This window comes from Aotus nancymaae, unplaced genomic scaffold, assembly GCF_030222135.1.
Source record: "Aotus nancymaae isolate 86718 unplaced genomic scaffold, 86718_ANA_hifiasm-v0.15.2.pri h1tg000004l, whole genome shotgun sequence".
Taxonomy (NCBI): Eukaryota; Metazoa; Chordata; class Mammalia; order Primates; family Aotidae; genus Aotus; species Aotus nancymaae.
In genome coordinates, this window is record NW_026988415.1 from 67845168 (window position 1) to 67862583 (window position 17416).

General features: G+C 37.0%; 1 protein-coding gene across 1 annotated transcript in view; it reads right to left on the reverse strand.

Annotated features, from left to right (window-relative positions):
- Positions 1 to 1170: 1170 nt before the first annotated feature.
- The window catches only part of UPRT (uracil phosphoribosyltransferase homolog), a 102423-nt gene continuing 86177 nt past the window's right edge, over positions 1171 to 17416 (reverse strand). Inside the window, exon 9 of the mRNA XM_012455776.3 lies at positions 1171 to 1425. The gene's annotated coding sequence lies outside the window, so the exon portion shown is untranslated. The remainder of the gene's footprint in view (positions 1426 to 17416) is intronic.

Consider the following 17416-nt stretch of genomic DNA (forward strand, 5'->3'; position numbering starts at 1 on the left):
ACTTACCACAGGTTAGGAATCGTGTACAGGGACTGTGCAGATAAGGCATGAGGCCAATTTTACCAAGGGGCTTTTATTGGCTCTACAAGTTAAGTTTGATTTCTTAAAAAGAACTATGCCATTCCAGTCAAAGCCTTGGTAAAATCAGTTACTCCAATTGTGTCCTGCTGCAAAAGAAAACATTCCTATTGCACTTATGCAAATACTATATTGCCATAAATTAAGAATACTCACAAATAGTTTCCAAATTCTAGAGAAATTAGGTACAGAGATAAAAACTGTAAAGAGCTCAAAAAAAAACTTTCCTCTACTCTGAAAAACAAAACAGTGGATCAGGAACATTTTAACAAAAAGTTTAAAAATATTATTTCAGACTTTTAGTTTAGTCCATACAGTGAACTCCTGTTCTGCTTGATATTCATGAACATTTCAGCTCTCCATGAGAGTCTTGAAAGTTTTTTCAAGGTTTTCAAGGTTACCATATCTTATGATAACCTGGGATTCCATTTTCTTATTCAGCCAAACTGATGACTCAAAAATTTTAAAAAGGCAAAAACTTTTACTCATAAAGAGTGAAGACTTAGCTTTCCAAACAACCTGTCTCTTTTCTTTCTCTTTTTCCTGTAGTTTATTTAAAAGGTGAACAAAAGTCTTTATTACTCTTTAATACTACGTGAAAATCTTGTTCAAGAGAGAAAGCCAAATTTCACCTTTTGCATTAGTGTACTATTAATGTAAACCCAAATTTTTAATAAAACCTGACAGACAAATCTACCCAATTTTAATATCTGACCATAATGTTAAGATTTTCATTATCCTTTTATAACCCTTTGCAAATTTTTGTTAAAAACAGATCAGTGCTCTATGAAAAACCTATTGTGCTTTATTCCAATGTTCAATTTATGGAAGACCTAAATAATAACCCTTTAATTTTAGCCAATATGTTCACACACAGGATTTCTTTCACAAAATTAATTTTTCACAAACCTTCCACAACTTTCTGAAACTTCAGCTTTATCCTATCTAACTTAAAATAATCCTGTAACACTTTAGGCAGAGAAAAATCCACATTCCCATGCTTTTTTATAATCTTTTACCAAAAATATATTTCACTATCCTTACACATATTGCATGTAAAACTGTTTTTATTTCCCAACAGTTACTAAAGTCATATAAACTAAAGGATACCAGTTTTTATTTTTCTGATAAAATATTTTATTTAAGCTTTTTTATAAACCATTAGTCAAAGCTCTTTCATATTGTGCACACGTTACATATAAATACACAGACACACAGAAGATTCCGTAGTTGTAAGGGTTTTCATTTTCCCATTTCTTAATTGGATTACTAACTTCTGGGTGGAGTTCTTGAAGGAAAAGGGCCAGGAAAGCATTCCAGTTTCTACACCCTAATAAGCAGGCACACCTGGAAGGCAAAAACAAATCCCCTAAAATTAAGGGTCCCATTTTTATACTGGATCCTGGATTCCCAAAAGAGAAATGCTACAGAACAAGACAGTACAACAATTTTATCATGTATTTTATTGCAAAGCAATCCAAATCCAATTAGCCTAGGCTGTGATTAGCCTATCCTCCACGGGAGACTTATCTCTCAGTAGGCATAGGGACATCTCCATACCTTCTGGGTGGCTAAGAGCATACTACTCTGATTCAAACATGCAAGGAGCTGAGTATGCCCCCCATAACTTTTATTAGCTATCTCCAAAACTATATTTCCTACCTAGTTATTACACACAAAAGCTCTCTTATAATGCAAAATAACTTCTGATACCCCCAAAAGTAAAAAAAGAAATGTCAGGTAACACAATGCAAAGTAGAACAGAATCTTAGATTTTGAGAGGAATCTATTTGCTTATAATTCCTGGGGGTTCACGATGAAAACAGAGGTTTTTCTTAAAATGGGGACCGTGGAACCTCCTCTGTTTTTCCCAAGAAGTCACAGCCTGTTAGAACTTGAACAAACTGACTTTTAGCCATAACACTTAACAAAAAAAAAGAGCAAAGTTCTTAAAATTTCTTATTACCCAATTTTTGCCAGGCCAAACAGCCAATATTTCTGGCTTTTGAACTTTACCAAAGGTAACCTCCCAGGTGCTCAGGGAAAGGAAAATTCAAAATGGCTTATGGAGGGGAAGAAAATCAACAAATGGTAAAGGTAACACAAATATCAAACAAGAAAGGACTCATTCCCTAAGCCAGAATTGAACCGTGAACCGAGGCCACCATTGTGAAAAGACAAAGCCTTAGCTACTAAGCTACAGCATTGGGCAGTTTCCATTACGGTGCCTAGAGCACCAATTTTGAGCTTGCAATGGTTGTTAACTGCTCAAGATAGTTTTTAGAGCTAGCTATGACATGCAACCCAAAAGTTCTGTCCCCTGGATGGCAGAGACCAAGAGAAAGTACAGCCATGTGGCTACAAGGTCAAGCTCCCAAGGACATAAAACAAGACTAGAGGGAAACTTCATCCAGTTTTTCCCCCACAGGGACCCACAGCATACTTCATAACTGACCAGTTTGCTGGGCCATCTTGAACAGCAGGCTTATGGGATCCTAAGCCCGTGTTCTACCCTAAGATATTCCTTTTTATGACAGAGTGATACAGAAAGACAAATTTATAGCTCAAAGATTAGCTATAGTAGCCACTCCATTTAGCACCCAATGTTGAACTGGCAAAGCTCAAACTTGACCCCAGATTGACCCTATCATCTTTAATTCAACAAACAACCAGGAGTTAACATATGGTGTCTGGGCAAGATGGTCACCCTGAGCAACAGAAAATATAGGAAAGGGAAAGGAGAGAAAGAGACAGAGATAAAAGCATTCCCTGTGGCAGAGTGGGGAAGGTAAAAAACTCAGGGAGACCAGAAAAAAAAAACCCACCTATTGCAGTGACATGGAATCAAAAGTTCAGGCGGCCACTTGTCAGTTGCAAAGGAATCTTTTCTAATAGTCCCATCAGTTCTCAAGTTTCTCCTTTTGGGGAGATAAAACCTTCCCATGTCCAAAGGTCCTGTACATGCCTAACCCTGTCACCCGTAGCCATTAGCAGAGAGTGCAAGACAGATTAATTCAAAGAGAATAGCGGTTAACATACCATGATGCCAAATGCATTTTTAATTGAGAGTGAATTTACTGAGCGGGATCTCTAACCCCCTAAATCTCAGGAAGAACTCTAATCTTCCGAAGTTTGGTCTCAAACCCAAGTTGGTTTAAGCATGCTTGCCTTTTTCCTAAGAGGGTCCTTTAAGCCACTCAATCTTAGGAGAGAGTCTAACTCCTTTAAGTTGGGCCTCTAATTCAGTCACACCCTTTACACAGGTAAAATGCATCCCACTTACTCAAAGTCAGCCAATTGGTGTTGCAGTTTATTTCCTTTGGGTTGGGAGTCTCCTCAGTATCATCCCATCATGGTTACCAGGAAGATGTTACTGAAAAAGGGTCCTAATCCAGACCCCAAGAGAGGGTTTTCGGATCTCACACAAATAAAAATTCAAGGTGAATCCACACAGTAAAGTGAAAGCTAGTTTATTAGAGAAGAAAAGAAACAAAAGAATGGCTACTCTATAGGCAGAGCTGACCCATTAGCTGCTGACCGGCCACCTTTATGGTCATTTCCTGATTACATGCTAAACAAGGGGTGAATTATTCATGAACTTTTCAAGAAAGGAGTGGGCAATTCCCAGAACTGAGGATTCCTCCCCTTTTTAGACCATTCAAGGTAACATCCTGATGTTGCCATGGCATTTGTAACCTATCAAGGCACTGGTAAGAGTCTTTTAGCATGCTAATCATTACAATTAGCAAATAACGAGCAAGGATGACCAGGTCATTTTCACTGCCATCTTAGTTTTGGTGGAATTTGGCCAGCTTCTTTACCACATGCTCCTTTGTTAGTAAGGTATCTGTGAACTGTATCTTGTGCTGACCTTCTACTCATCCTGTGACTTAGAATGCCTAACCACCTGAAAATGCAGCCCATTAGGTCTCAGTCACATTTTACCCAGCCCCTATTCAAGATGGAGTTGCTCTGGTTCAAATGGCTCTGACAAAAAAACAAAACAAAACAGAAAACTGGTATCTTTCTAAAGAAGGCATAAAAGAGGAAACTTCTAAACAAGAATCTCACTTAATCAAAGGTTACTGAGGAAATTTAAGGCATAAATGTTTAAAATGAAACTTAAATTTACAGATACAAATACAAATATATGTATAATGTTTTATATAGGAATGTGCAAATATACTGGCATGCATTTTCTTTATGTTATAAGCAACATTTTTCAAATCTAATGTTCTCAGTATGTGCAGTGATATTGAATAGTCAGTTTCTCTTTTAATATTAAAATACTCATTTTTGCACAGTAGAAAATATCTCAATGTTCAGACTTCCAAGTCTAGAGAAGTAGAAAATTTGTGACAACAAAAAGTACATTTTAAGCAAACTTTTTTTTTTAAGTTCTGGGGTACATGTGCAGATCTTGGAGGATTGTTACATAGGTATACACATGCCACGGTGGTTTGCTGCCACCATAGTCCCGTCACCTACATTAGGTATTTCTCCTAATGTTATCCCTTGTGAATCTCCCTATCCCTTGCTATCCCTCCTCTAGTCTCCGACCCCCCAACAGACCCCAATGTGTGATGTTTCCTTCCCTGTTTCCATGTGTTCTCATTGTTCAACACCCACTAATGAGTGAGAACAGGCAGTGTTTGGTTTTTTGTTCTTGTGTCAGTTTGATGAGAATGATGGTTTCCAGATTCATCCATGTCCCTACAAAGGACATGAACTAATCATTTTTATGGCTGTGTAGTATTCCATGGTGTATATGTGCCACATTTTCTTTATCCAGTCTATCTTTGATGGGCATTTGGGTTGGCTCCACATCCTTGCTATTGTAAACAGTGCCGCAATGAACATACGTGTTCATATGTCTTTATAATAGATTGATTTACATTCCTTTGGGTATATACCCAGTAATGGGATGGCTAGGTCAAATGGAATTTCTAGTTCTAGATCCTTGAGGAATTGCCACACTGTCTTCCACAGTGGTTAAACAAATGTACACTCCCAACAGTGTAAAAGCGTTCCTACTTCTCCATACCCTCTCCAGCATCTGTTGTCTTCAGATTTTTTAATTGCCATTCTAACTGGCATGAGATGGTATATCAATGTGGTTTTGATTTGCATTTCTCTAATGACCAGTGATGATGAGCATTTTTTCACGTTTGTTGACCACAAAATTGTATTCTTTTGAAAAGTGTCTGTTCATATTTTAGCCCACTTTTTCATGGGGTTGCTTGTTTTTTTCTTGTAAATTTGTTGAAGTTCTTTGTAGATTCTGGATATTAGCCCTTTTTCAGATGGGTAGATTGCAAAAATTTTTCCCATTCTGTTGGTTGCGAGTTCACTCTAATGATTATTTCTTTTGTTGTACAAAAGCTCTTAAGTTTAATTAGATCCCATTTGTCTATTTTGGCTTTTGTTGCCATTGCTTTTGGTGTTTTAGTCATAAAGATCCTGCCTATTGCTATGTCCTGAATGGTATTGCCTAGGTTTTCTTCTAGGGTTTTTAAGGTGTTAGGTCTAATGTTTAAATCTTTAATCCATCTGGAGTTAATTTTTGCATAAGGTGTAAGGGAGAGTTCCAGTTTCTGCTTTCTGCACATGGCTAGCCAGTTTTCCCAACAACATTTATTAAACAGGGTATCTTTCCCCCTTTGCTTGTTTTTGTCTGGTTAGTCAAAGATCAGATAATTGTAGATGCGTGGTGTTATTTCCAAGGCCTCTGTTCTGTTCCATTATTCTATATCTCTGTTTTGTTACCAGTACCATGCTGTTTTCATTACCATAGCCTGGTAGTATAGTTTGAAGTTAGGTAGCATGATGCCTCCAGCTTTGTTCTTTTTGCTTAGGATTGTCTTGGCTATGTGAGCTCTTTTTTGGTTCCATATAAAGTTTAAGGTGGCTTTTTCCAGTTCTATGATGAAGGTCAATGGTAGTTTGAAGGGGATAGCATTGAATCTATAGGCAGTATGGCCATTTTGACGATATTGATTCTTCCTAACCATCAGCATGGAATGTTTTTCAATCTGTTTGTGTCTTCTCTTATTTCCTTAAGCAGACAGGCCCCTCCCCAAAAGATCCAGCAACTAGAGTCCCTCTCCCAGGAGAGTTTTGCAGTTAACACATCCTCCACCTGGGAACAGCTCTGAAGAGCAAAAGAGCCCACATTGGGAAGGTGCGGCTAACCCCAGTAGTACTGAAACCAGGTGAAGAATAAACAGCAGCCTGGGCTGAGACCAAGGCAGCCCAGCAGTGCCTCCACAGGCAGACAATGGACAGAATGTCTCGAGTGGCACACTGACAACTGCGATTAACTTAAAAAAAAAAAATCATACAGGAGAAATAACCCCAACTTTAACAGAAAGTACGTCCACTCAGAGAAGATGAAAGGAAACCAGCACAAAAAAGACAAAAACATCAAAGTCAAGAATGCCACTCCTCCCCAGAGAGATCACAACGACTCACCAGCATGGCAACAAAGCAGGTCAGAAAACGATTTTGACGAGCTGACAGAAGCAGTCTTCAGAAGATGGGTAATAACAAACTTCTCTGAGGTAAAAGAACATGTGTTAACCCAATGCAAAGAAACTAAGAATGTTGAAAAAAGATTCGATGAAATGCTAACTAGAATAACCAGCCTGGAAAAGAACATAACCAACTTGATGGAGCTGAAAAACACAGCATGAGAACTTCATGAAGCATACAGAAGTTTCAAAAGCCAAATAAATCAAGCAGAAGAAAGTATATCAGAGATTGAAGATGAACTCAAAGAAATAAAAAGAGACGGCAAGAAAAGAGAAAAAAGTGTGAAAAGAAATGAACAAAGCATCCAAGAAATATGGGATTATGTGAAGAGACCTATCTATGCTTGATTGGTGTACCTGAAGAGGATGGGGAAAATGAATCCAAGCTGGAAGACACTCTTCAAATTATTACCCAGGAGAACTTCCCCAATCTAACGAAGCAGGCCAACAGTCAAATACAGGAAATACAAAGAATACCACAGAGATACTCCTCAAGAAGAGCAACCCCAAGGCACATAATCATCATATTCACCAGGGTTGAAATAAAGGAAAAAATGCTAAGGACGACCAGAGAGAAAGTTCATGTCACTGACAAAGGAAAGCCCATCAGACTCATAGCGGATCTCTCCGCAGAAACTCTACAAGCCTTAAGAGAGTGGGGACCAATATTCAACATCCTTAAAGAAAAGAACTTTCAACCCAGAATCTCATATCCAGACAAACTAAGCTTCATAAGTGAAGGAGAAATAAAATCCTTTATGGAAAAGCAATTACTGAGAGATTTTGTCACCACCAGACCTGCTGTACAAGAGCTCCTGAAGGAGGCACTAAACACAGAAAAAAACATCCAGTACCAGTCACTCCAAAAATGAACCAAATGGTAAATATCAAGTGTGCAATTAGGAAATGGTAACAACCAACGGGCAAAGCAAACAACCAGTAACAAAATAGCAGGATCAAATTCACACATAACAATATTAACATCAAACATAAATGGTCTAAATGCCACAATCAAAAGACACAGACTGACAAACTGGGTAAAAAGTCGAAACCCATCAGTGTGCTGTATTCAGGAGACCCATCTCACATGCAAAGAAACACATAGATTCAAAATAAAAGGATGGAAGAAAATCTACTAAATAAATGGAGAGCAAAAAAGCAGGGGTTGCAATTTTATTCTCAGATAAAATCGACTATAAACCAACAATGATCAGAAGAGACAAAGAAGGACACTAAATAATGGTAAAAGGATCAATACAACAAGAAGAGCTAACTATCCTAAATATATATGCACCCAATACAGCAGTATGCAGATACATAAAGCAAGTTCTAAATGACCTAAAAGAGATGCAGGCTCCCACACAATAATAGTGGGAGACTTTAACACTACACTGTCAACATTAGACAGATCAATAAGACAGAAAATCAACAAGGATATACAGGACTTGAATGCAAAACTGGAACAAGCAGACCTAATAGACATCTACAGAACTCTCCACCCCACAGCCACAGAATATACATTCTTCTCACTAACACATCATGCTTACTCTAAAATTGACCACATAATTGGAAGTAAATCACTCCTCAGCAAATGCAAAAAAAATGTAAATCCTAACAAACAGTCTCTCAGACCACAGGACAATCAAATTAGATCTCAAGATTAAGAAACTAACTCAAAACCACACAACTTCACGGAAACTGAACAACTGGCTCCTGAATGTTGACTGGATAAACAATGAAATGAAGGCAGAAATAAAGATGTTCTTCGAAACCAATGAGAATGAGGACACAACATACCAGAATCTCTGGGACACATTTAAAGCAGTGTCTAGAGGGAAATTTATAGGAATAAATGCCCACATGAGAAATGAGGAAAGATCTAAAATTGACACCCTATCATGAAAATGGAGAGAGCTAGAGGAGAAAGATAAAAAAAACTCAAAAGCTAGCAGAAGACAAGAAATAACTTAGATCAAAGCAGAAATGAAAGAGATAGAGACACAAAAAACCCTTCAAAAAATCAACAAATCTATGAGCCGGATTTTCACAAAGATCAACAAAATAGACAGACCACTAGCCAGATTAATAAAAGAGAAAAGAGAGAAGAATCAAATAGATGCAATAAAAAACCAAAAAGGGGGATATCATGACCGATCCCACTGAAATACAAGCTACCATCAGAGATTACTACAAACAACTCTATGCACATAAACCAATAAACCTGAAAGAAATGGACAAATTCATGGACACTTGCACCCTACCAAAATTAACCAGGAAGAAGTTGAAACCCTGAATATACCAATAACAAAGGTTGAAGTTGAGGCAGCAATTAACAGCCTACCAACCAAAAAAAGTCCAGGTCCAGACAGGTTCACAGCTGAATTATACCAGACACACAAAGAGTAGCTGGCACCAATCATTCTGAAACTATTCCAAACAATACAAAAAGAGGGAATCCTCCCCAACTAATTTTATGACACCAACATCATCCTGATACCAACACCCAGCAGAGACTCAAAAAAAAAAAGAAAACTTCAGGCCAATATCCATGATGAACATCGATGCAAAAATCTTCAATAAACAACTGGCAAACCGATTGCAACAGCACATCAAAAAGCTTATCATCACGATCAAGTAGGCTTCATCCCAGGGATGCAAGCTGGTTCAACATACACAAGTCCATAAACGTAATCCACCACATAAATAGAACAAAAGAAAAAAGCACATGATTATCTCTATAGATGCCAAGAAGGCCTTCAACAAAATACAACAGCCCTTTATGCTAAAAACTCTCAATAAACTAGGTACTGATAGAACCTATCACAAAATAATAAAAGCTATTTTGCAACAAACCCACAACCAGTATCATACTGAATGGACAAAAACTGGAAACATTCCCTTTGAAATCTAGCACTAGACATGAGACTCTCTCTCTCCACTCTTATTCAATATAGTATTGGAAGTTTTAGCCAGAGTAATCAGGCAAGAAAAAGAAATAAAGTGTATTCAATTAGGAAAAGAGGAAGTCAAATTGTCTCTATTTGCAGATGACATGATTGTATATTTAGAAGACCCAATCATCTCAGCACATATTCTCCTTAAGCTGATAAGCAACTTCAGTAAAATCTCAAAATACAAAATCAATGTGCAGAAATCACAAGCATTCCTATACACCAACAACAGACAGCCAAATCAAGAGCAAACTCCCATTCACAATTGCTACAAGAACAATAAAATACCAAGGAATACAATTAACAAAGGATGTAAAGGACCTCTTCAAAGAGAACTACAAACCACTGCTCAAGGAAATAAGGGAGGACACAGATGGAAAAATATTCCATGCTCATGGTTAGGAAGAATCAATATTGTGAAAATGGCCATACTACCCGAAGTAATTTATGGATTTAATGCTACCCCTTCAAACTAACAATGACATTCTTCAAATAACTGGAAAAAACTTCTTTAAACTTCATATGGAATCAAAAAAGTGCCTGAATAGCCAAGACAATCCTAAGCAAAAAGAACAAAGCTGGAGGCATCATGCTGCCTGACTTCAAACTATACTACAAGGCTACTGTAATCAAACCACATGGTACTGGTATCGAAACAGAGACATAGACCAATGGAACAGAACAGAGGCCTCTGGAGCAACACCACACATCTACAACCATCTGATCTTTGACTAACCTGACAAAAACAAGCAATGGAGAAAGGATCCCCTGTTTAATAAATGGTGTTGGAAAAATTGGCTAGCAGTATGCAGAAAGCTGAACCTGGAACCCTTCCTGACACCTTACACTAAAATTAACTCCAGATATATTAAGGACTTAAACATAAGACCATAAAAACCCTAGAAGAAAACCTAGGCAAAACCATTCAGGACATAGGCGTAGGCAAGGACTTCATGAATAAAACACCAAAAGCAATGGCGACAAAAGCCAACATAAGCAAATGGGATCTAATTAAGCTTCAGAGCTTCTGTACAGCAAAAGAAACAATCATTGGAGTGAACAGGCCACCAACAAAATGGGAAAAAAAAATTTGCAATCTACCCTTCTGACAAAGGGCTATTATCCAGAATCTACAAAGAACTGAAACAGATTTATAAGAAAAAAAACAAATAAACCCATCCAAAAGTGGGTGAAGGATATGAACAGACATGTTTTAAAAGAAGACATATATGAAGCCAACAAACATAGGAAAAAATGCTCATCACCATTGGTCATTAGAGAAATGCAAATCTAAAGGTTATCATTAAAAAATCTGGAGATGACAGATGCTAGAGAGGATGTGGAGAAATAGGAACACTTTTACAATGTTGGTGGAAGTATAATTAGTTCAACCATTGTGGAAGACCACGTGGCGATTCCTCAAGGATCTAGAAATAGAAATTCCATTTGACCTAGCAATCCCATTACTGGGTATATACCCAAAGGACTATAAATCCTTCTATTACAAAGACACATGCACACACATGTTCATCTCAGCAATGTTTACAATAGCAAAGACCTGGAACCAAGCCAAATGATCATCAATGATAGTCTAGACAAAGAAAATGTGGCTCGTACACACCATGGAATACTACACAGCCATAAAAAACAATGAGTTTTTGTCCTTTGTAGGGACGGATGAAGCTGGTAACCATCATTCTCAGCAAACTGACACAAGAACACAAAATCAAACACCAAATGGTCCCACTCATAGGCGGGTGTTGAACAATGAGAACACATGGACACAAAGAGGGGAGCATCACACACTGGGGTCTGTTGGGGGGGGCTAGGGAAGAGATAGTGGGAAGGAGGGTTGGGGAGGAATAACATGGGGAAAAATGCCAGATATAGGTGACGGGGGGATGGTGGCGACAAACCACCTTGCCATGAATGTACCTATGCAACAATCTTGCATGATCTGCACATGTACCCCAGAATCTAAAGTACAATAAATAAAAAATTTAAAAATTTAAAAAAAAGAAGTTCAATGAGGGTAAAACACAATTCATTATACCCAAGCTAAACTTTTGTTATTGGAACACTAAAGAAAATAGAAGTAATTATTTCAAAATTATGATTAAGTTATATTACTAACCCACTGTCATACTATACATAAATTACCCTGGACAATTAGAAAATACTTATTAGAATAATGTGGTTCAGACAGATTTAATACAAATGCAAATCTGAAGTTACTGCTGAATCATAGAAAGTCTGTATGTTTGTGTAGCAGGGCTACCACATTCTGAATACTGAAGGTCCTGTGAAATGTAAATGATCAAAGGGGAATACTGGGGAAATGAGGCAAGATGAGATTTAAAAAAAAAGCTAACATTTTTAACCCACTTTCCACTTGATTGTCATTTTCCCTAACCTTTGGGGCCTTCAATTTTCTACTTACATGTTTTCAATTTGTAAAAATTATAGTTTTGTTGAGGGTAAAATTAATTTACCTCTTCTATGTCTACCTTATTAGCTGACTAATAACCAAGAGACAACTTCAGACATGCATTTCTACCATTGCCTCAGTCTGATTATCTTAACAGAACCACCTGGAGCACCTATTACTGATTATTTTTAAATACTTTAATTAGTCATGAGCTTAGAAGGTTTCTATTCTTTATTCACCTGTAAGTTTTGGACAACCTCAGTTCAGTCAAAGTCATCAGAAACAATGTTGCATCTATGTGGCTATTTACAAGGGATACAGACACTACAGTCCCAGTTTCTAAATTTAAAACTCTATATGATATGGAGTCTCTCTAGTGTTGCACAATCTAGCTTCTTAATTCTACTTCTTCATAATAATTCTAACTGCCATAAGCTATCATATTTGTGAACATTATTAACAAGAAAGAAAGGAAAAATAGTAGAAATGGAGAAAAAGAGAGAGTGTCTGAATTCATTTGAGGTTATCTAAAATATTATTTTGGTCATGTACCCCTTTCAGAATCTGAAAAACAGCTATGGAAACTCTCCACATAAAAATACATGCATATGGAGGCACACATACACACATGCACATGTGCACATAATTTTACAATTTCAGAGTGTTTGAAATGACTCTGAAATTGCATAACTTACTTTAGTTAAGAATTCCTACCTTAAATTGTGTCCCATATTTATATAATCATCAAATCAAATAAGAGCACTCATACGTGACCCTGTGCTACATGATGAAACTGGACTATGAGTTACCAATTAATGTAAAGTCTATTGCAGAGTTTAATATATTTTCATAATTTGTTGTTTTCATTGTCTTCCACTCCATTACCTGAGGCTTTGAAGAAGTTAGATGAGCAGCAGTATCATCGTTGCTAAGGATATCAGAGAGATGGGCTATGTACATAACAGGTACTATATATGGTCCTCTCTTTGGACAAAAAAGGACCAAACGTTTTTCATCACCTTAAAGGAGCCTTAAGATGATAGATGTTGGAATATTTACCTCATGTCAGTGTTATTTTTAGTGACACTGCCATTGGTTTTTAAATGTCAGAAATGGGTTTTTAAAGAAAATTTTATATTATGAGCATTATGCTAAGTATATAACAATGCCCAAGTCCTTTTAACTATCTGGAAAGCCTTCTGAAGAGGGATAGGTACAAAGCCAGACTGCAAAGACTAAAATAAATACCTAACTCTTCACTGCCAAGACACAGACAAATATCTACAAGTATCAAGACAATCAAGGAAAACATGACTACACTGAACGAACTAAATAACCAGGGAGCAATCCTGAAAAAATAAAGATATGTGAACTTTCAAACAGAGAATTCAAAATACCTGTTTTGAGGAAACTCAAAGATACTCAAGATAGCACAAAGAAAGAAATCGGACTTCTATCAAATAAATTTAACAAAGAGATTGAAGTAATTAAAATGAATCAAGTAGAAATTATGAAAGTGAAAAATGCAATTGGAATACTGAATAATGCATCAGGCTTTTAATAGCAAAATTGATCAAGCAGCAGAAAGAAATAATGAGCTTGAAGACAGGCTATTTGAAAATACAGTTAGGGCCAGGCATGATGGCTAACACCTGTAATCCCAGCAATTTGGGAGGCCAAAGTCAGAGGAACCTCAAATCAGAAGTTCAAGACCAACCTGGCCAACATGGTGAAACTCCATCTCAAAAACAAAAAACAAAACAAAACTAGTCAGACATGGTAGCAGGTACCTGTAATCCCAGCTACTCAGGAAGCTGGGGCAGGAGAATCACTTGAACCAGGGAGGTGGAGGTTGCAGTGAGCCAAGAACATGCCATTACACTCCTGCCTGTGTGACAGAGTGAGATTCCATTTCAAAAAAAAAAGAAGAAGAAAAAGAAAAAGAAAAAAAAACTGAGAAATGACAAAATTTAAAAAAGGATAAGAAACAATGAAGCACACCTACAAGAAGTAGAAAATAGTCTAACAAGGGCAAATCTAAAAGTTATTTGGCCTTAAAGAAGATGTGGCAGGAGGTTGAAAGTTTATTCAAAGAAATAATTAATGAGAACTTTCCCAACCTAGAGAAATATATTAATATCCAAGTGTAAGGAGGTTATAGAAGACCAAACAGATTTAACTTGAAGGAGACTACCTCAAGACATTTACTAATCAAATTCCCGAAGATCAGAAATAAAGAAAGGATACTAAAAGCAGCATGAGAAAAGATAAAAACAACATACAAAGGAGCAGAGGACCTTTCAGTGGAAACCTTACAGGCCAGAAGAGAGTGGCATGACATATTTAAAAAGCTAAAGAATAAAAAAGCTTTTACCCAAGAACAATACTCTGGTGAAAATATCCTTAAAACATGACAGAGATAAAAAGAGTTTCCCAGACAAACAAAAGCTTAGGGATTTCTTTTTATATTTATTTTTATTTATTTTAATTATTCTATTTTATTTTTTCATAATTCTAAGTACATCCTAGGCAAAGAGATTTCATTATGACCAAAAGTGTCCTATAAAAAATGCTAAAGGAAGTACTTTAATAAGAAAAAAGAGAACATTTATGAGCAATAAGTAGTTACCTGAAGGTGAAAAACTCATTGGTAATAGTAAGTACACAATAAAACACAAACTATTATAACACTGTAACTGTCATGTGTAAACTATAATCCTAAGTAGTAAGACTAAATTATGAACTAATCAAAAATAATAACAACAACAACTTTTCAAGACATATGCAGTAAAATAAAATATAAAAAGAAACAAGAAAAACTTAAAAATGAGGAGGACAACGTTAAGGTGTAGAGATTTTATTAGATTTCTTTTTGCTTCTTCATTTATGCACAGTGTTAAATTGTAATCAGCTTAAAATAATCCCTTGGAAGATGGTATTTGCAAGCCTCCTAATGACTTCAAACAAACAAACCAACCAAAAAAACACAACAGATACAATAAAAAATTAAAAGGAAGAAAATAAATCATATCACAAGAGGATCACCTTCACTAAATGGAATGACAGGAAAGAAAAAAGAAAATAAAACCACAAAACAACCAGAAAAGAATAACAAAATGGCAGGAGAAAATCCATACTTATCAACAATAACATTGAATGTAAATGGACTGAACCCTCCAATCAAAAGACAGAGATAGGGCCAGGCATGGTGGCTCACACCTGTAATACTAACACTTTGGGAGGCTGAGGCAGGTAGATCACCTTCCTCAGGAGTTTGAGACCAGGCTAGCCAACATGGTGGAACTCTGTCTCCCCTAAAAATACAAAAATTAGCCAAATGTGGTGATGCATCTCTGTAGTCCCAGCTACTCAGGAGACTGGGGCAGGAGAATCACTAGAACCAGGGAGGTGGAGGTTGCAGTGAGCCAAAATTGCACCACTCTACTCCAGACTGAGTGACAGAGCGAGACTAAGTCTCAAAAAGCAAATAAAAAAAAAACAGAGGGAAGATGAATGGATTAAAAAAAAACAGAAACATTGATCTGTGATCTGTTGCCTACAAGAAACATGTTTCACCTATAATGACACACATACACTGAATATAAAGGGAGGAAAAAGAATATTTTATGCCTATAATAACAAAAAAAGAACAGAACTCAATATGCTTATATCAAACAAACTAGATTTCTCTTTTTTTATTGCATTTTAGGTTTTGGGGTACATGTGAAGAACATGCAAGATTGTTGCATAGGTGCATAGGTGGCAGTGTGATTTGCTGCCTTCCTCCCCATCACCTCCATCTGGCATTTCTTCCCATGCTATCTCTCCCCAACTCCCCACCCACCGCTGTCCCTCCCCTACTTCCCCCCAACAGACCCCAGTGTGTAGTGCTTCCCTCCCTGTGTCCATGTGTTCTCATTGTTCAACACCTGCCTATGAGTGAGAACATGCGGTGTTTGATTTTGTGTTCTTGTGTCAGTTTGCTGAGAAGGATGGTTTCCAGGTTCATCCATGTCCCTACAAAGGACACGAACTCATCGTTTTTGATGGCTGCATAGTATTCCATGGTGCATATGTGCCACATTTCCCCTGTCCAGTCTATCATCGATGGGCATTTGGGTTGGTTCCAGGTCTTTGCTATTGTAAACTGTGCTGCAATGAACATTCGTGTGCATGTGTCCTTATAGTAGAACGATTTATAATCCTTTGGATATATGCCCAGTAATGGGATTGCTGGGTCAAATGGAATTTCTATTTCTAGGTCCTTGAGGAATCGCCACACTGTCTTCCACAATGGTTGAACTAATTTACACTCCCACCAACAGTGTAAAAGTGTTCCTATTTCTCCACATCCTCTCCAGCATCTGTTGTCTCCAGATTTTTTAATGATTGCCATTCTAACTGGCATGAGATGCTATCCCAATGTAGTTTTGATTTGCATTTCTCTAATGACCAGTGATGAGAGCATTTTTTCATATGCTTGTTGGCCTCATGTATGTCTTCTTTTGTAAAGTATCTGTTCATATCCTTCGCCCACTTTTGAATGGGCTTGTTTGTTTTTTTCTTGTAAATCTGTTTTAGTTCTTTGTAAATTCTGGATATCAGCCCTTTAACAGACAGGTAGGCTGCAAAAATTTTTTCCCATTCTGTTGGTTGCCGATTCACTCTAATGACTGTTTCTTTTGCCACTGGACCCCTTCCTGACACCTTACACTAAAATTAACTACAGATGGATTAAAGACTTAAACATAAGACCTAACACCATAAAAACCATAGAAGAAAATCTAGGCAAAACCATTCAGGACATAGGCGTAGGCAAGGACTTCATGACCAAAACACCAAAAGAATTGGCAACAAAAGCCAAAATAGACAAATGGGAACTAATCAAACTCCACAAACTAGATTTCAAGACAAAAACTATGAGAGACAAAGAAGGTCAAGATATAATAACAAAGGGATCAACTCAGCAAAAGAATATAACATTTGTAAATATATATGCCCAACTCCAGAGCACTCAGATATATAAAGATATAAAAGCAAACATTATTAGAGCTCAAGAGAGAGATCGGGCCAAATAAAATAATAGCTGAAAGAGGAAAATTTATAGCAATAAATGCCCACATGAGAAGTGAGAAAAGGCCTAAATCGACACTCTATTGTCAAAATTTAAAGAGCTAGAGAAGCAAGGTCAAAAGCACTCAAAAGCTAGCAGAAGACGAGAAATAACAAAGATCAGAGCAGAACCGAAGAAGATAGAGACACACACAAAAAAAAAACCCTTCAAAATATCAATAAAACCAAGTGCTGGTTTTTGGAAAAAATCAACAAAACAGACAGTACACTAGACAAACTAATAAAAAGGAAAGGAGAGAAGAATCGAATAGATGTAATAAAAAATGATAAAGGGAATATCACCACTGAGGCCACAG